General features: G+C 42.8%; 2 long non-coding RNA genes across 2 annotated transcripts; one reads left to right on the top strand and one right to left on the bottom strand.

Moving 5' to 3' along the window:
• Window positions 1-1,500: 1,500 nt before the first annotated feature.
• LOC109266396 (uncharacterized) lies at window positions 1,501-13,139 on the top strand. The gene is made up of 2 exons (XR_002079701.2): window positions 1,501-1,566; window positions 12,885-13,139. It is a non-coding gene; the product is annotated as an uncharacterized LOC109266396 (long non-coding RNA).
• On the bottom strand, window positions 3,621-9,576 carry LOC128777254 (uncharacterized). The gene is made up of 2 exons (XR_008422452.1): window positions 6,064-9,576; window positions 3,621-4,309 (listed from the first exon to the last, which is right to left on the bottom strand). It is a non-coding gene; the product is annotated as an uncharacterized LOC128777254 (long non-coding RNA).
• Window positions 13,140-18,515: the final 5,376 nt, after the last annotated feature.

Here is an 18,515-nt window from a genome sequence, read left to right as displayed (position 1 = left end):
ATTTATTTTAATTTGAAAATGGACATGAAAAAGATAGAAATAAAAATCAGTCACAATGCCACCAACCACTTTGGTGGAAATATTTATGCATGTTTAGCTCTACTTAGAACACACACACGACTACACTGAACATACTGTTTTGTGTATGTATCTCTCTTAGATCATTAAATAACCTTTGACAATATTTTAATGACGTGTGTGTGTTCAAGAACTTTCTGATAAAAACAAAACAGGGAGATGGGAGCAAGATGGTGATTTGAGGCAGGCAGTATGGGTTTATTCTGCAAAAGAAAGCACAGGGTTCCATCCTGTTTTGCAAAAACCATCAGTGGGAAGTAATTCTGATGAGGAGGAGAAGTATGTTGCACACAGGGATTATGCCTTCCAGCCTCAGTCCTGGAATGAACACAGCATGGACCTACAACCATCCGCAATGGACATGTAGCATGAGCAAGAAATAAATCTTTATTTTGTAAGACACACACACACACACACACACACACACACACACGTAGAAATAGCAAGACCGCCTACATTTCCTAAGGCTACAAGGAAGGGCACCTGTGAAAGAAATCAGCTTCTGGAATCTGGGCTCCTTTGTTGTGTATATCTGCTAATATATTTGAATCATATGTGGGGTGCAGAGTTTTCCCAAATGAGTCTATAAACTCTGCAGACAAAGCTTATTCTTTAAGTGTGTGGGGAATTAAGGGGATGCCTCACTTCCTACGTAAGGAAGAAGCCTGGGAAGGCCTACTGTACCTTGCTTTGGGCAGAAGAAAATGGACATAGCAGGTGTCTTCCAAGGCTGTTAAGCAGAGGGCTGGTCTTTGGAGAAGCTAGGAGGAAGAATTCAGGGATGAGGAAGCAGAAACTGTTCTGAACACTGGAGTGCCGGCCACGTCCTTGTGCAAGATACAACTCAAGTAGGAGGTCAAGGCAACCCCCATCCACAAGGCCGCACCTGTAGCTACCACCATCCAGATAGGAAGGCTTTGCCCAAGCAGCCTGAGATTTGCAGCCTTTATGTCTTTCCCCCTCTTTAGGCCCCACTGAGGCCCAGAAGTACACAATTGGTGGCTAAAGGGCACAACCATTTTCCCCAAAATTGGGGTTTGGGAGACACAATCTTTCACAGGTAAGTACAGCACTGGGCAATCATGATGGGAGAGTGCCATTCAGGCCATCCGGAACTTGAGGAATATATGCTCTTTCAGTGGCATCTCACTGCACTCAAAATAAATTCTTAAATCTTTATCATGCTCTTCAAGGCCCTATGTAGCCTACACCACGACGCTTCTTCCAGCCTGTGATCTACTCTTTGATGATGCCACACTGACTCCCTTGTTTCCAGCCACCCCCCACCCCACCCCCCGCATATTCCTGCTTGTCCCTGGGCTCACTATGCCCTTTGCCTTGGACACCTTTCCCTCTGTGTTTACATGGCCCCCTCCTTCACTTCATTCTAGTTCTGCTCAAATGTCACACCAGAACCACTGACGCATTCTGTGGCCACCCTACCCAGAATAGCATCCTCCCTCCGTTACTCATCTATTGGCAGTAGGGGTAAGTACTAACAGAGCCAGCAACAGAGACAGATAGGGATGGAAGGAGGGGACATAGAAATATAGAAATATGTATTTAAAAAATACATATAGATCTTGTTTATCATCTGTCACCATCACTAGAATATGGGACAGGTACCATGAGAGCAGGGACTTTGTTATTTTCACTACTATATATCCCTGTCACCTAAATAGTATCAGGCACCCAGGGTGCAGGGAACAATGGTTGAATGAACGAATGGCCACTCTTTTCCTTTCATATTGATTACCTTTACCCTTGAGTCTACAACTTAGAGCCATTTCTTTTCAGACGCTTGATCTCTTCTGCACTTAAGTCTCAAGTCACTGCCATAATTTCAGATAAAAAATATCCTCAAACCACTTAAATCCCAATTCATGGAACAATGGAAGGAACTGTCTTTGGAATTCCTTTGGATATAGCTGCTTGCTTCTCCATTTGGGCTCAGCATTGTCCTCATCAATCCTGAGTCCCTGATTCAAATGAATCCTCTCTTGTCCCTACCCAAATTTAAGAGAGGTGGGACTCTCTTAAAACCAGTAAGGCTAGCCATGTCTCATCTGTGTGGTAACTTATGCCCCAAATGTTTGGGTTTTTTTGGGGGGGGGTTACATATTTTATTTTATTTTATTTTATTTTATTTTATTTTATTTTATTTTATTTTATTTATTTTTTATTTATTTTGAGAGAGAGACAGAGAGAGAGAGGGAAGGGGAGGGGCAGAGAGAGGGAGGGAGAGAGAGAATCCCAAGCAGGCTCCGTGCTGTCTGTACTGAGCCCAAAGGTAGGGCTTGGTCTCACAAATCATGAGATTGTGACCTGAGCCGAAACCAAGAGTCGGACGCTTAACTGAGTGAGCCACCCAGGTGTCCCTACATATTTTATTTGTAAGTAATTTCTCTATCCAGTGTGGATGTAGAATTCACAACACAACGTCAAGGGTTGCGTGCTCCACCAACTGAGCCAGCCAGATGCCCCACCCCAAGTACTAAAGGACTTTATCACATATCCAACTGGTGACAGTTCAGAGCAGCAGATGAGCACCTCTAGGCCTGTACCCATCTTGGCTCTTACACAGAATTGTCACTAAGAGTATAATAAACCTACTCTACCCCTCAGCCCTCACTTCTAACTCGGCCCCAAGATTCTATGTCTATGACACAGATACAGTCTGTGACACTGACTTGAATTGATGTGGTCTCCTGGCACCCAAATCTCCTAGTTCTGATTTCTGTGGTTCCCATCACTCTGCTCTTTTGGACCCAGGTAGCTCCATCATTCATGTTCCTCCAGCCCAAGTCCCGGGAGCACCTGATGACCGAGGCTAATATCCTTAGAGTGGCCTACTGTGTATGACCCAATGGCAGCAGAGCTTCTGGCCACTACTCTCAGTTTAGAACCTTGTGCAGCAAGGGAATTGTTTCAGAATGCACTTAAAACAAGATCAAAGATAAATCTTAAAAGCCTGAGTGGTGCTCCCTGCAAGTAAGTCAAGATACTTTGGCTCATATGTGAAGTTTAGGTTCATATGTGGCCAGCCTCTCTGCTCTTCTGGTGCTGTAAAGACACTGAGAAAGGGGCTGTTGCTTCTAAAAATTTGGATGCTGCCATCTAGAGAACTTCCCTGCCTGGCTGGTGGAGGTTTTCCAATCCTGCAGGAGGGTGGCTTTTTCTACTTCAGGTGCCTGTCTGGGACTGTGGCCTCATCTGAAGGAAGGAGCTGGGACCCTTAAGGCTGGGAGGCTGTGCCTGGGGAAGATGGGGGATGGAAGACGCAGGATGGCCCAGCTTGTTAATAGAGGCCTCATTACACACATGCCTGAGTTTGGCTCTCTCTCAAGCGCCGCTCAATCAAGAAGTGCACATACTGACTGACTCTGTTCCTTCTGCTCTTTCAATGATACATTTTCTAAAGCTGTAAGAGGTTTTCTGTACTTCCCATGCCAGAATCTTCTTCTCTGAGGACAAAGAATAACATTAACATATGCAGACACCCAGCATATAGATGTCCAGCAAGATATGACACTGTGATATGCTGAGATGAAGAAATTCACATGTTTATGCACACATGTCACGAAAACATTTTAACACCCTCCTTTCACATACACTTAGCCTGCAGAGCTGTGGGCACGTTCACTCACTCACAGCAGATTAAGTAGGTGGGGTGGATGTCAGAGTCAGTCCAAGCCCTCATGCCTAGCAATACAACCAGAAGTAGAGAAAATATGAATTCGGGTTCTCACTCACTTCCTCCCACCAATGCTTTGATTCCTGATCACTAACTTGTACCAGTGACATAAGAAACAACTCACTGACATTCAATATAATGTATGATTAAGAAGGTAATAAAAAAAACCCTCCCCTCTTATCAGAAGGCCTTTCTAAATACGAAACAAAACCTAAAACCCAGAAATGAAAAGATTAACATGTTTGACTATATATAAACTAAACAACCTTCCAAGGTAAAAATACTTGATAAGCAGAATCAAAAGACACATGACAATACTGGGGGAAAATGTGCATCTTATATCACAGATGAATGTTTAATTTCTCTAACAAATAAATAACTTGGAAAATATCAATTAAAAAAACTACCAACCTAACAGAAGAAACAATAAAGGACTGGGGCACCTGGGCAGTTCAGTTGGTTAAGCATCTGACTCTTGATCTCAGCTCAGGTCTTGATCTCAGGGTCATGAGTTCAAAGCCCCATATGGGCTCCATGCTGGGTGTGAAGTGTACATAAAAAATTAAAAAAAAAAAGTATATCAATAGATATTTAACAGAAAGGAATTGACAAATAGCTCTGAAATGTGTAAAAGATGAAAAATCTTATTCATAAGAGGAACTAATTAAAAATATACTGACAGGCCATTTTTCACTGATCAAATTGACAAAGTCCACGAAGTTTGATAAACTGAGTTGGTGAGGGTTTAGAGAAATAGGCATGGCCATACACTGTAGGTGGGAGTGGGAAACAGTATCTTTTATGAAGAGGAATTCGGCAATACTCATCATAATCACAAGTGGTTCCACCATTTGGCTCCCTTCTATGAATTTATCTTAAAATACACTCTTCTTCTGTGAATGATTCATATACAATGCTATTTATCACGCCACTATTTAAAATAATAAAGGTCAGACACAAATTTTCCATTAATAGAGGGTTAAATATGATACATTTATGCAAAGGAACATTTTTCAGGTTTAAAAAGAATGAGAATGCTTTTTCATGTGCTGATATGAAAAATTTTTAAGACATATTAAGTGAAAAAAAATAGAGGTACAAAAAAGTATGACCATCATTTTGCAGAGTGAGGCAGGGAAACAGGTGTGGGTATTTACTTGTGTATAAAATAGCTCTGCAAGGATACAGAAAAAGCTGGTAATGTTGGTTGCCCTGAGCAAAGGAGCTAGGTGGCAGATGTGAGGGAGATACTTCATGTATGTTCTTTCAATCCTCCCAATTTTTTTTTTTTACCGGGTTCATGTATTCTCTCTTCAACAAAAAATTTAAAGCAAGTTATTTTGTTTTTTGTAAGATATCAATTAATTCAATCATCACCTTCAAGAATTAAAATCCTCGATAAAAATCCTCTCGATAATTGCAGCAAATAACCTTTTAAAAATTCATTACTCTTAATGGATGATTGGATAAAGGAGAGAGAGATGGCACGTGAGGCAGTGGGAGAATAGATGCCATCCAGGAGACTCGCGAGGTATGATGGGGAGTAGGGCAGGACGAGCCAACGAGGAGGCTGCAGAGGGAGAGAGAATCACAAAGCAAGGAGACAGAGACAGCATTTGCTGAAGCGGGGGCGGGGGGGGGGGTAAAATTGAGCTACTGTACTTTGGCCATTCACCTCGCAATGTGCTTCAGACCAAACTGCTCTTTGAGACGGAGTTTATTTTTCCATGGACTTCTTGGGGTTTCTCCTGTGTATAAGGAATTGACAAAGGTTTGAGAAATTTACTTAGGAAACATGGAGGTCCTCTGACCCCACCAGAGAAAATAAACAAGTGTAAAGTGGTGCTTAAGGGAGGGTAAAATAGCTGTGACTTCATGATTTGGCAGATTCTATCAATAATATGAATGGTGGATATTCAGTGGGTATCAGATTTACCTATAACTGCACATGCATATACAGTATGAGAATAATTTAGAATTCCACACAATTTATCCCAGTACATTTTGCTTGTTAGTATCAATGACGTTGTTCCCACAGTACTGTAAACAAACCTCCATTTTTGAAAACATTGACTACGCTCTAATGGTTTGCCTATGTATCATCACTCATGCACAAGTTTGTGAACTTTTTGAAGGAAGGGGGTTTCTCATCTTTGTACTCCCACACCTAGCACGTAATAAGTAATCACTGCTGAATTGAACTGAATTCATATTGCCATCAGTTAGGGGTTATGTTTGGCTGCAAGTAACAAAGACCCAACACACAGGAGCTTAAACAAGATATGACTCACATAATACAAAGCACACAGGTAGCAGGCCAGGGTTGCCGCAGTGTTTGCTGGGAATCACCAAGGATCTGGGCAGCTTGGGTACCTCTGCTTGCACGCCTGACGTTCAGTGATGCTTCTCATGGAGAAGGTTGGTGGCCGGACGTGTGCACTAGTGTCTGGAAGGGAAGGGGAAGAGCAAAAGGCAAGAGGCCAGAGCGGTGCATTTGCCCCAAGCCCGACCCAACTGGTTCCTCTCCCATCTCATTGGCCAGAAGTGGATCACCAGGCCCCCCCCCCCTAGCTGCAGTGGCATCTGGGAAGCTGAGTGTTTTAACCTGAGAGCACCGCTGCATCCCATAATAAAATTAAGGTTCTCTTAGTAAGGAAGCAAGGGAAAGGAGTAGCAGTATCGGTCACAAGTGTGTAAAAGCCAAAGACGCAAACACATTTCCAACTCTGAAACTTCTCTCTCATTCCTGTATTTGTCCTGTCTGTAGAGTGGCCGTGGTGAACGTCCATTCTCTTGCAAATCCCACCTGGTTCAATTAGATGATAGACCACCAGAGACCACGCATTACCTTCCTCCTACCACCCTGCTCCTTCCGGGGTGATGTTCTTGGCATATTCTAAGACTCTAACTAAAATAACATAATTACGCGAGGCGCAGTACAGTCCCTAGATTCCACAGGCGGTCTTCAGGGTTGGGATATTCCCCAGGGGCAGAATTGGATGCAAATTCCTTCTCCCTCTTGTTCTGCTGCATTTCTAGCCTCTCCCTACAACCCAGCAGTCCTCTGTGGATTGTATCATGGGATTGTCTGTATCAGTGGATTTCTTACAAACATCTGGCGGCAGAGCCTCGCCTGTTCCAATCCTCTGAGTCCTCTCAGACCACAGGCGTTCTGCTGGATAGTAAAATGATCTTTCCCCTGAGTCTGAGGAGGAAATTTGTGCTGGTCTCCTGTACTTCTCTCCAAGCAGGGAAAGGTTGTTTGTTCCTCATAATTAATGGACAGAGAAACTGGGCCTAATTTATTTTCCTCATGGGAATGCAAGTGTGTTCTTTCTAGAGAAGAATGTGTGTCTTTGCCTCACCCAATCCGACTCACAATTTCCCGTAAGGAGTAGACACACTTAAGCCAAAGGTGAGGGCAAGGAACAGTTATCAAAAACTCTGAAAGAGAGACTAAACACATTTTTAAAAGAAATCATGTTTCTGCTTTGGTCATATAATCTTAAGTATTTTGTATGATCATGTAAAATTATTATTAAGAGGCATTTAAGAAAGGCATTTAATGGGAGCTATGCATTATTACAGACTGGATTTCTGTGGTATTTAAGAATTTTCTAGCTCTTCAGAGTCATTGGCCTTTAATTTATCTTGAACCAAGATTATTGAATTTTGCTTGCACATCCGAAGCTAAATAGAGAACGGCACATTTCAAATGCCTGCCTGCTGTATACAGCACACTAGGGACAGCGATAAATTGCAAAGGCTGCGGCTCTGAGACCCCATCAAACTGCATTTGTAAAATTCTTTGCAGATGAGTTTATGAATTCTTTAGAATAGATCCACAGAACTGACATTTTTCTCATTAATTCCCCACCAGTGATAGTCACATGTCTATGTAGAGGTAAAGGGAGAGAATGGAATGAAAAAAGCATGGCTTTCAGATTCGGGCCTGTGTTTGGATTCTGGCTCTGCTGTTCATACTGGGGAAGTGATCCCTAGCAAGTCACATCAGCCCTCTTTGCCCAGTTTCTTCGTCTGTAATCTTGCCTTGCAAGATTGTTGTTACCGAATGCAAAGCTCTTGACTCATGACGGATGGTAGTTATAATCAATATACAAAGCATTTTGCAGTGTTTAACCTCCCTGAAACCAAGGTGGACATTGGCCTTAGCACTATCTCCCATGACATGAATCGTGTTGTCATTGACTTGGTGCGCACCTGACCTACCCCACATCCTCCCATTTACTCTTGTTAGAAAAATTTCTCCCAGCCAGACATCATCTCAGTGCAACTTCCATTGAGTGTCAGGATGGGGTTAGGCACCTGACTGCTCACACAGCCCCCTGGGCTCACCTCTACTGACAGTGTTCTCAATGTTTGCCTGTTCCGGGAATTAGGTTTTGCTTTGTTTTGACAGTGCAAGGGTCATGGTAGCCACTCTTTTTTAAAACACTCAATTGAGGTATAATTTAAAAACTGTAAAATCAACTCATAATCAGTATACAATTCAATGGGTTTTCAGTAATTTTACAGAGTTGTGCGATTATCACCACAATCTAGTATTAGAACAATTCCATCACCCCAAAGAGATCCCTTGTGCCCATTTGTAGTCGCCCATTCCCCAACCCCAGGCAACCACTGTCTATGTGGTTAGATTTGTCTTTGCTGGACATTTCATATAAATGGAATCATACAACATGTATTTTTTTGCACCTCCCTTTCACTTAGCATGAAGCCTTTGAGGCATGTATGCATTGCAGTTTGTTCCTTTTTCTTTAGGTATAGTATTCTAACACATAGATACACAGAGATGGTGTTCTGTGCACTAGTTCAGTGCCTGCACATTACAGTGAATGTTGTGAAAATGTTGCTTGAATTAAGTTCACACTGTGATAATATTACAGTCTGACAATATTACTGCACACAGTAACAACAGACAAGAACATGCAAATACCCGTGACGTGTTTTGGCAATGTCAAGTCCTTACCCGAGGAGACTCCTCAGTAGCTTCTTACCTTGCCACTTTATGTGGCTGTTTAAAATTCTGAAGTGAGAAACACCCCTCCCTTCTACCCCCAGCTGTTTTGACCTTACTTTCGTCTCCTTCATGTCAAAACTGAATGCTCATATTTGTCCCAACACAAGGAGGCACCTCATACATATTAAGTGATGATTTATTCACTCATTCAGTTCACTCAACAGTATTGAGCACCTACTGTTTGCCTGGCATCATTTTAGGTGCTTAAAATACTTGAGTGAACAAAAAAGACAAAAATCTCCACCTTACTTCCTGATGACGAATGTACTCACATTTGGGGATCCACTATATCAGTAGTGTGTTAAGAATTTGGTCCACAAAAGCCTTAATATGTTTTTCAAAAATCATTAGACTTGAGGTCAAAAGACATGAATAAACTATCCACAAAGGAGGAAATATGGAATACAGAGCACATAAACAGATCAGTCTCAATAAAAAAAATGGAAGAAATGAAAATATAAACAACTTCACTGAAGTTACTAGAAACATTATACAGTTTTTAAGTCATCAAAAAGGAATAAAAATTATTATATGCAAGGTAGATGAGTTAAGGAAAACAGAAATGCCCATCAACTGCTGGTGCCATTATGAACTTATTGGGTCTTTTAGAATCTGATTTAGAATCACTTTCAGAATGACTGATTTAGAGGGGCTCAGTCAATTAAGCATCCGACTCTTGATTTTGGCTCAGGTCATGATCTCACAGTTCGTCAGCTCAATCCCCTTGTCGGGCTTTGCACTATCAGCATGAAGCCTGCTTGGAATTCTCTCTCTCTCTCTCTCTCTCTCTGCCCCTACCCCATTCATGCTCTCTCTCTTTTTCTCTCTCAAAATAAACAAATAAATTTTAAAAAATTATTAAAAAATCACTGATCTAGAAATTACTTATTTTATGAATGTCCAAAGGAATTCATTAGGGAAAATATTATACCAGAGCTATTAATAAAAGGAAAAAGAGTGGACATACTCCAATATTCCACTATTTGAAAGTAAATGAGTAGATAAAAAAATAAATTTAGCATAATAAGATGGAGTGCTCTTACCCACTAAAAGAATTAGAAGACTATACACTTTGTGATATACAGAATGTATACATCAAACAGCATTAGTTAAAACAAAGAACGAAAAATATTATGGATGAACTGATTATAGCTATGTAAACTATCAGAAAAGAGCATAAAGTGATACATATATTTGTATTTGACCATTTTTTTGTGACATGTATAATGATTCTTTAAAATCAGTAGCCACTCCTCCACCCACACTGCCCATCCACCAAAAAGTCTTGTTTCCTTGCAAAACACAGTCTCCACCCCTGCCTCTGCCTTTTCCAGTTCTTTGCGTCAGTAAAATGAAAGGGATACTATTCTTAGGTGCTGCACCCATGACTAGTCCATCAGTACAGATTCCCATGAGCTGTAGAGCAGCAGGGTTAGAAAGGATCTAGGGGGCACCTGGGTGGCTGTCAGTTAAGCGTCTGACTTCAGCTCAGGTCATGATCTCACAGTTAATGGGTTTGAGCCCTGCTTGGGGCTCTGTGCTGACAGCTCAGAGCCTGGAGCCTGCTTCGAATTCTGTGTGTGTGTCTCTCTCTGCCCCTCCCTGGCTCACACTCTGTGTCTCTTTCTCTCTCAAAAGTAAATAAACATAGAAAGAAAGAAAGAAAGAAAGAAAGAAAGAAAGAAAGAAAGAAAGAAGAAAAAGGAAGGAAGGAAGGAAGGAAGGAAGGAAGGAAGGAAGGAAGGAAGGAAGGACGGACCTGGAAGTTAATTATCCATCCTCTCACTTTAGAGAGGCAAGAATTGACAGCCATAAAGGGGGAACGTTTTGCTCAAGTTCCCCCAGCTGTTTAGTGCAAGGATGGCATAAAATGTAAGTCTCAATCACTTTCACCAACTGACATAGTCTCCAGTATATAGTAGGAATTCAAGAATATTTGTTGAATGAAATAAGAGTTTCTTCTTCTTCTTCTTCTTCTTCTTCTTCTTCTTCTTCTTCTTCTTCTTCTCCTTCTCCTCCTCCTCCCCTCCTCCTCCTCCTCCTCCTCCTCCTCCTTCTTCTTCTCCTTCTTCCTCCTCCTCCTCCCCTTCCTCCTCCTCCTCCCCCTCCTCCTTCTCCTTCTTCTTTTTCTTCTTCTTCTTCTTCTTCTTCTTCTTCTTCTTCTTCTTCTTCTTCTTCAGTAGGCTCCACACACAATGTGGGGCTTGAACTCACAAACCTGAGATCTAGAGTTGCATGCTCTACCAACTGAGCCCACCAGGCTCCACTTACTAGTTTCTTTTATAATAGAAAACTGACATGCCCACATCCCGGGGTGTTTCTTCTGGGTTCCCAGCTGAGAGTCAACATCTGAGTATGAAAAATTTGGACTCATAGAGCAGGACCAAAAAACAAAACAAAATGAAACAAAACAAGAAAACAAAACCAAAAACCAAACAAAAAAAGAAAAAAGAAAAAGAAAGGAAACCTAAAGCAGTGTTCTGCGTTGGTGGGAGGCTGCTGTTCAACCTAAAATACTTGGAACAGCCCTAATTTTCATGGGTGTGCCTGCTGTTTTGCAGATCTAGGTCCTGGACCAATTAAAAGCTCTGAGTTTATTTTGGTTTATTTTAGGCAGCCCGCTGTGGCATCTTCCTGTTGTGGTTGATGACATTGTGTGGTTGGGTAAATGCTTGGACTCCAATTTTTTTTTAAACGTTTATTTATTTTTGAGACAGAGAGAGACAGAGCATGAACGGGGGAGGGGCAGAGAGAGAGGGAGACACAGAATCGGAAACAGGGTCCAGGCTCTGAGCCATCAGCACAGAGCCCAACGCGGCGCTCGAACTCACGGACTGTGAGATGGTGACCTGAGCTGAAGTCGGACACTTAACTGACTGAGCCACCCAGGTGCCTCTACTTGGACTCCAATTTGAACTAGAGCACAATGCTCATTATTTTATTTCAAAAGGAAGCAGAGCTAGTATAGGAAGTCTATAGAGAGTTCTGGAGAAAGGTGGTATCTCTCACTGCAGAACTGGGGCAATACAGAAAAAACTAAGATGGCAAAGAGTATCTGGCCGCTTGTGTTTACTTTGGAGGCAGTCCAGGCAAGGGGGAAAGATCTCTGTTCTAAGAGGTGATCATGGGCAAGCCACTCTGGCCTCAGTTTCTCCAAGGGTAAATGACAATTCTGATTAAGAGGTTCAGAGAGGGTAACAAAGAAAGGATTTTGAAACATAAAGTGTATACAAACTAGCAGTCATGATGATGGTGGTTGAGATTGAATTCAGCATGAGCAAGAATTTAAAGACAAAAGCAGTTGGCGTGATGTAATTTCTTTTGAAATGACAGCAAGTAGGAGTGAGTGATCAGAGGAGGCCATGCTCCTAGGGAATGATGGAGGTGACTACATGGCGGGTTTTACACGACAGAGAGAGTGAGAAACATTTGGGACCAATTTCCTCTTGTCCCCTCATCTCCCTTCCAGCCACCACGAAACACCAAACAGTTGTGGACCTTGACCAAGGTTTATCCGCCCTCTTTCAGCACCCTTTCCTTGTCAGCACACTTCTTATCTGGGACCCCGAAAACAGCTGAAGCTGAACAGAAAGGATAACAGATTCCAGAACTTGAGTGTGGACCTGAGTTATCCCACATGTTAGCTGTGTGACCTGGAGAAGGTTTTCTTGTGCTCTCGTTCCCACTCTCCTCATCTGTAATATAGGAAGGACACCTGTTCAACCTACATATAGGGTGTGCCCAGATGAAATAACATTCTCAAAAACTGCAAATCTGCACAAACTGTAAATTCCTTAGTCTCTTTTTGTCTCAGTTTCCACATTTGTAAAGTAGTTGCCATGTCTCACCAGGCTACTGTGGCTCTCTGTGAGGGCCCTCTGCATGTAAATCTTATATTATAGCTTACCCCAGATTTATAGACTCCTGTTTCTCTACCACATACTGGAATATCTATTTCTAATCTGACATTCTTTCTATTTCTGTGTCCAAGTTCACCCTCAGAGAGCCTGCAGTTTACTTGGGAAGCTAAGACCCTCCCATGGTTGACCTGACCACCCTCTCTTTTTACAGGAGCCTGCCACTATGGGAAGCTGGGACCCACATTTGACACAAGAGGACACTCCGGCCACGCTGAGGAGAGGGAGCCCCGGGATGAAATAGCTGGAAGAAACCGTGCCACTCAGAGTCCCATGGACACCATGTGACAGGAGGGGCTGTGTCCATCGGGCCACTGCCTTGTCTCACAAACAGCCCCTTCCATTCACTTCCACATGTGTCTGTTTTCTGCCTCTTGAGTGGGTCCGAAACTGGAAAACATCTGCACTAGTTTCGTCTGGGTGTGATTTATAAGGACTCCCCATGGTCCCCTCTCTCCCTTCTCCTCCTCTTCACCTCTGGTGCTTGGGGGTTTCGTGGTTTTTTGTTTTGTTTTGTTTTGTTTTAAACAGGCTAGTGTTTCTTGAGACTGGGTCACCTTGATTTATTATGCCCTGGACTCATTAACAAAAGACTCTGGGACAGGTCATTTATTTTCTGAGTGGTGATTTCCTGTCCTACCCCAGCCCTGCTCGGCAGGGGCCTGGTGGAGCACAGACTTATATTAGCTGCACTGTCACCATGGGAGAACGGAATCAAGCAAGGAAGGTACAGAGGGCAGAAAACGTCTCTTTTCTTAAGAGCTTTCTCCTTACTTTAATGATTTTCTTCAGAGTCCCTTTTGGTAGTTCTTTCTCTCCTCCCTCAGCAAATGAGACAAGTTTAACAAATAAGATGTGGGGTTGCTTCTTAAAGGAACAGACACAGATCTGTTTTCTCTATTTCACATTTGAATAGCCTAACATTTATATGCGTATTTATGGAGGGTTATTAGTGGACACCCAAGCTGAGCATGAAGTAGGTGAACTCAACGTTATGTGCACTACGGTCAACTATTTTGTCAGGTCCTTATTAAAATAATGCACTCATGTTTGGGCACTAAAACCTGAGATGCTAATAATTTAGAGGGAGGTCACAAGGCAAAAGTGAAATTATTCAAGATTTTCAGATAGGCTCTCTGGAGGAAGATTAAAGAAATTGGCATGGTTTAGCCTGAGGTTCAAAGGCTGAAGAATGATTTATTAACTGTTTTCAGGTCTCTGGGAGGTAGTTTTATGTAGGAATGATGGTGACCAACTGTTTTCTGACTGCACTAAAGATAGAATCAGAGGAAGTAGAATTAAATTGTAGCAAAATTACAGAATAGTCATAAGGTGAGTAGCTATGGCTAAAGTCTATCGAGAAAAAGATGAGATATATCTGTAAAGTTGTAACGCTGTTACCCCATTTTAAAGAGTAACAAACAGAGGCTCAGAGAGGTTAAGTAATTGCTGAAGGTCACAAAGTGAGGCAGAACTGGGTCAGAACAAAGTGACAGAACTGGGTCTAACTAATTCCACAGTGTATAGAGTGTATAAATAGGTCAAAGAAATAGCAAATATATGTATATTTTTTTAATAAAAATAAATAAAAAAATAAAATCATATTATAAAGTTCCCAATAGTCTAGATTGATTTATGTTCAGAGAATAGGGGATTCAATTCTGTGGACTTAAGACCTTGGGATTCTGTGCTCCACTTGGTTCTGAGCTGGGAAGGCAGTCTTCTTCACTCACCTTCAGCCTAAGAGACAGGCAGAGTGGGCAGACCCAGCACCAGCACCCTCTGAAGCAGTCTGAAGACTGGGCTCTGGGCTGGTCATTTTTGTCACTTGTCATGGGCCATACTCCCAGGCAAAGGCTTTGGTCTCAGGAAGGCTATGGAGTTGGTGGGTGTGGATGGTTGAGGCTCAAGAAAGGCACCCCTACTGCCCACTGTGCAGGTCTCCTCGAAGTCCCTCCCACCATGGAAAGGCCAGTTAAGGAGTGTCTGGAGTGTGTTTCACTGTGAGGATTGGGATTGATCCAGAACCACCAAAGTGGCTGGACTCCTGAGAAGCATGCAGAAGTGGGAGAAGCAAAGCCCAGCTGGATTATTGCCCTGCACATGGGTCAGTTTGGAAATGGCCATGAAGGAGGAGCAAGACTGTAAGAAAGATTTCGTGGGTGGGAAGGAGAGCAAACATCTACTGCACACTTACTCTGCCAGGCACTGGTGAAGAGTGACGGACTACGTGAGGTCGTTCGATCTCTGCAACAACACTGTGACGTCAGTACTCTTACTATCGTCATTTACAGAAGGGGAACCAGCACAGAGAAGTAAAACACTGGTCGACGCTCCACAGTGAGGAGGAGTTAGAACTCGAATCCAGACCTAAAAGACCGTCTGACCCCGGAGGCTGCATTCTTAACTGCCATGACTCGGATGAGGTACTTGCAGGAACTTCTGCTCTTGGGTCACTGACTCAACAATGACATAGCTTCGTGCTGCCTGGTTTATCAAAAGTACTAACAATTGTAAACATTGTTCTAATTGAGGGATTTTACATTCATTCTTTCTCTGCTTCTTTATCTTAAGAAGAAAACATTCATCGAGAAGCAAACATTTTACACTCCCCGACTCAGACCTCAGACATTTAAGGGTTAATTCTTCTCTAATTGCTCAGTTAATTACTTGGAAGGTGTAGGAGGCAGTAGAGGAGGAGGGCAGGATTTTCCACAGGGGACCATACTGGAAGGGGCAAGAGGAGAGAACCAGTACCTGCTGAGTGCAGACTTGAGCTAAATGTTTTCCCATTAGTTACTTACTTCATTTCACCCTCCTAGCAGTCCTTTGAGGTAGGTGTTATCAGCACGACTTTACAAATGAGAAAGGTTATGTAACTTGCCTGAAGTCACGTTGCCTGTGCACAAAGAGACTGGCATCTTAACCCCAGAATGCTGCTCTCCAGGGCTGTACCCAAGACACCATATAGCAGCCAGTGATAAGCACAAGGTAACCTTGACAGAGGGCTCAAGGGGCTCAGCCAGGAGCACAATTGAGAGCACAGAGATGGGGTGACCCTGGCAGCATCCTCTAGTTCAGGCTAAGCCCAACCCTTCTGCTCTTCTGGGAGGATTCCCACCTTCGGTGTGTGGAGCAGCAAACTAGACAAACAAGAAGCCATCATTTCTGGGTTCTGCTCTGCCAGAGGCCTGGGGCATGACAAGATGGTTAATGCAAAGCTTGGCATGCCTTCCCTACTTAATTTAGGCCTCCTCCCAGGAGGGAGCCCAGAAGCGGGGAATATGAGAAAGGGAAAGGAAAAATTATTAGAGATAAGTGAAAAAAAGAGAATATTTATAGGGCTTGGAACATCTAATGGAAACCAGCTGCTAGAGGGTGGGGGTCTCTAATCTTGCCTGCAAGGGATTATTAGGCCTTTTCTTACACATACCTGTGTGTGGAGAGATGTCTGGGCAGAGAGAAGGGAGGGTAGTTTGGGAGGGAGATTGGGAGCATGAGCGCCAGCCTGGAGGCTTGGGGGAGGACTGTGCACTCAGTACATTGGACAGGAGCGAGCTGATATCCTCTCCTGGCCTCGCTCCACCCCCACCCCCTTCCTTCATTTGAAACTGGAGCTGATTCAAACCTGCTGCTCTTGGAAAGAGGCCATCAGTACAGGCTCCAACAGAAAGATGATACACCAGGGGATATGAGTGTGAGAGAGTGGGGCAATCAGAAAGAATGAGAAAATGAGACAAGGGAATGGAAAAGGTGAATAAACAGGCGACGATGAAGGAGGGAGAGAGATGGAAAGATTAAAATGCTGGCCCACATGGGGAGCCCAGAGAGAAGGGTGTGACTGTAAGTTTGGAGCTGGAGCAAATTCAGAGCTGATCCTTGTGGGCTCCATTTTCTTTCCCACAGATCTGGAGGGTTCCAATAAAGATGTATGTGTCTGTTTGAAATTTTCCAGGTCCCTCTCCCATAAATCTGTGTTTCTTCTTAACCAAGGTCTTCTGGACCAAAAGTGTCATCCAAGAATTGTGTGAAGCACACTTAAAGATAGGAGGATGTATCATCAATGCGAAAAAGTATGATAATCAAGGCCCAGACTCTGGGGCACACATTGTGAGAGACAGCAGTCAACAACAAGGCACTTTGCAGAAGGCAATTTGTCCTGAAGCTAAAGCCTTAAGCCTCAGACTCTACCTTTTATTTCTAGCTCTCACTTAGGTTCTTATGTGAGAATATGTCCAGGAGTCGAGCCCTAGTATATATTTTTTAAGTTTATTTTGAAAGAAAGAGTAAGAGAGAGCACGAGTGAGGGAGGGGGACAGGGGATCTGAAGTGGGCTCTGTGCTGACAGCAGAGAGCCTGATGCAGGACTTGAATTCATGAACCATGAGATCATGATCTGAGCCAAAGTCAGAGGCTTAACCGGCTGAGCCACCCAGGTACCCTGAGCCCCAGTATATTTAATTGGCATGAATTCAATGATATGTGTCAGGAAAAGGGGAAAAGGGAAAGAAAGAAAGAAAGAAAGAAAGAAAGAAAGAAAGAAAGAAAGAAAGAAAGAAAGATTAGAGAGCCATTTAACTAGTGAGGATACTCTGTCCATCTTTCAACTAAATGAGCAGTATTAGATGAGCTGAGGTGAGAGATGTGAATCTATTCTTCCCTTGGTCCCTTTTGGTCTTGGTCCCAGACAGATCTCACGATATAAGCTGAATTGCATGTAAAGAAACAGGAGTTTATATGAAGTGATCCTTTAAATAAAAGTCTAGTACTTTATCTGTTAACCAACTGAAGGAAAATACCCAACACACTATGTTGTTTGTTGAAAGATGGTGTAAGAGTGAAAAATGGTGAAACAGGCAATTTAAGGGCTTTCAAAAGTCATTTTAATTGGACTATTTTTAATTTTAAAATGCAGCCTTCAGACTTCATTGTCCATTGAGGTTGGTGTGTGTGTGAAAATGTTGAGTATTTGGACTTATGGTTCATGAATTGACTGCTCTCTCCTGAGTATCCAGCAAGTCCACAGGCATATAATAAGTTCAGAAAGGTTCATAGACCCTTAAACTCCGGCAGAGCCACAAGAGGGTGTGAGTATGACTGATGTGGTAGAAATTCCCTCCTTCAACTGTGTCCTTCCCTCTTGTTTTATTGTATTCACTCATTCCTCTCAATTTAAAACAAGTGGTTGCCTCACTATTCTCCGGAACCATCCTATATGTTATAGTGGGTCCTGTGCACCATAAGCAACATCTCACTGACAAAGACAAGTCTCTCATCCCCTAATTATCTCAATGCTGTTTACTCTTAAGCTCTTCTATCTCATTCAAATATTGACCTTCTTCATTAACTCAGAAACAAGTCTCTGTGTCAGAAGGATTAGAGAGAAAGTCAGTTCAAAGATCATGCTAACAAAAATGTCAACTGTCTTTTAGGAAATCATTATTACTACTGTTTCAAGAACTTCAGGGGAAAAAAACAGACCCTCTGCCACCCCCCCCCCAAAAAAAAAAGGCAAGGATGTTGTCCCCTTTGGGAAGAAACTCTCGACCAAATTGTCAGATGGGTTCTGTCACCGATAATCTCATCAGACTGGCAGGTTACAGCTCTGTGGCAGCCTCATCTTGCCCCTGGAAACATCCCTCTTTTAAGGGAATGAAGACTTTCCCTTGCGCATCAGCAGTCCACATGCTCTTGTGACTTGTGAAAACTTCTATCCCATTAACTCAACCAGAAATCCCAAGACACTGGGCAGAGAAGGGATTTCAAGACATTTAAATTTCCCTAC

Source organism: Panthera pardus, unplaced genomic scaffold (genome assembly GCF_024362965.1).
Source record: "Panthera pardus isolate Hobbes unplaced genomic scaffold, ASM2436296v1 HiC_scaffold_16, whole genome shotgun sequence".
Lineage (NCBI taxonomy): Eukaryota > Metazoa > Chordata > Mammalia > Carnivora > Felidae > Panthera > Panthera pardus.
This window is presented reverse-complemented; position numbering and strand designations above follow the sequence as displayed.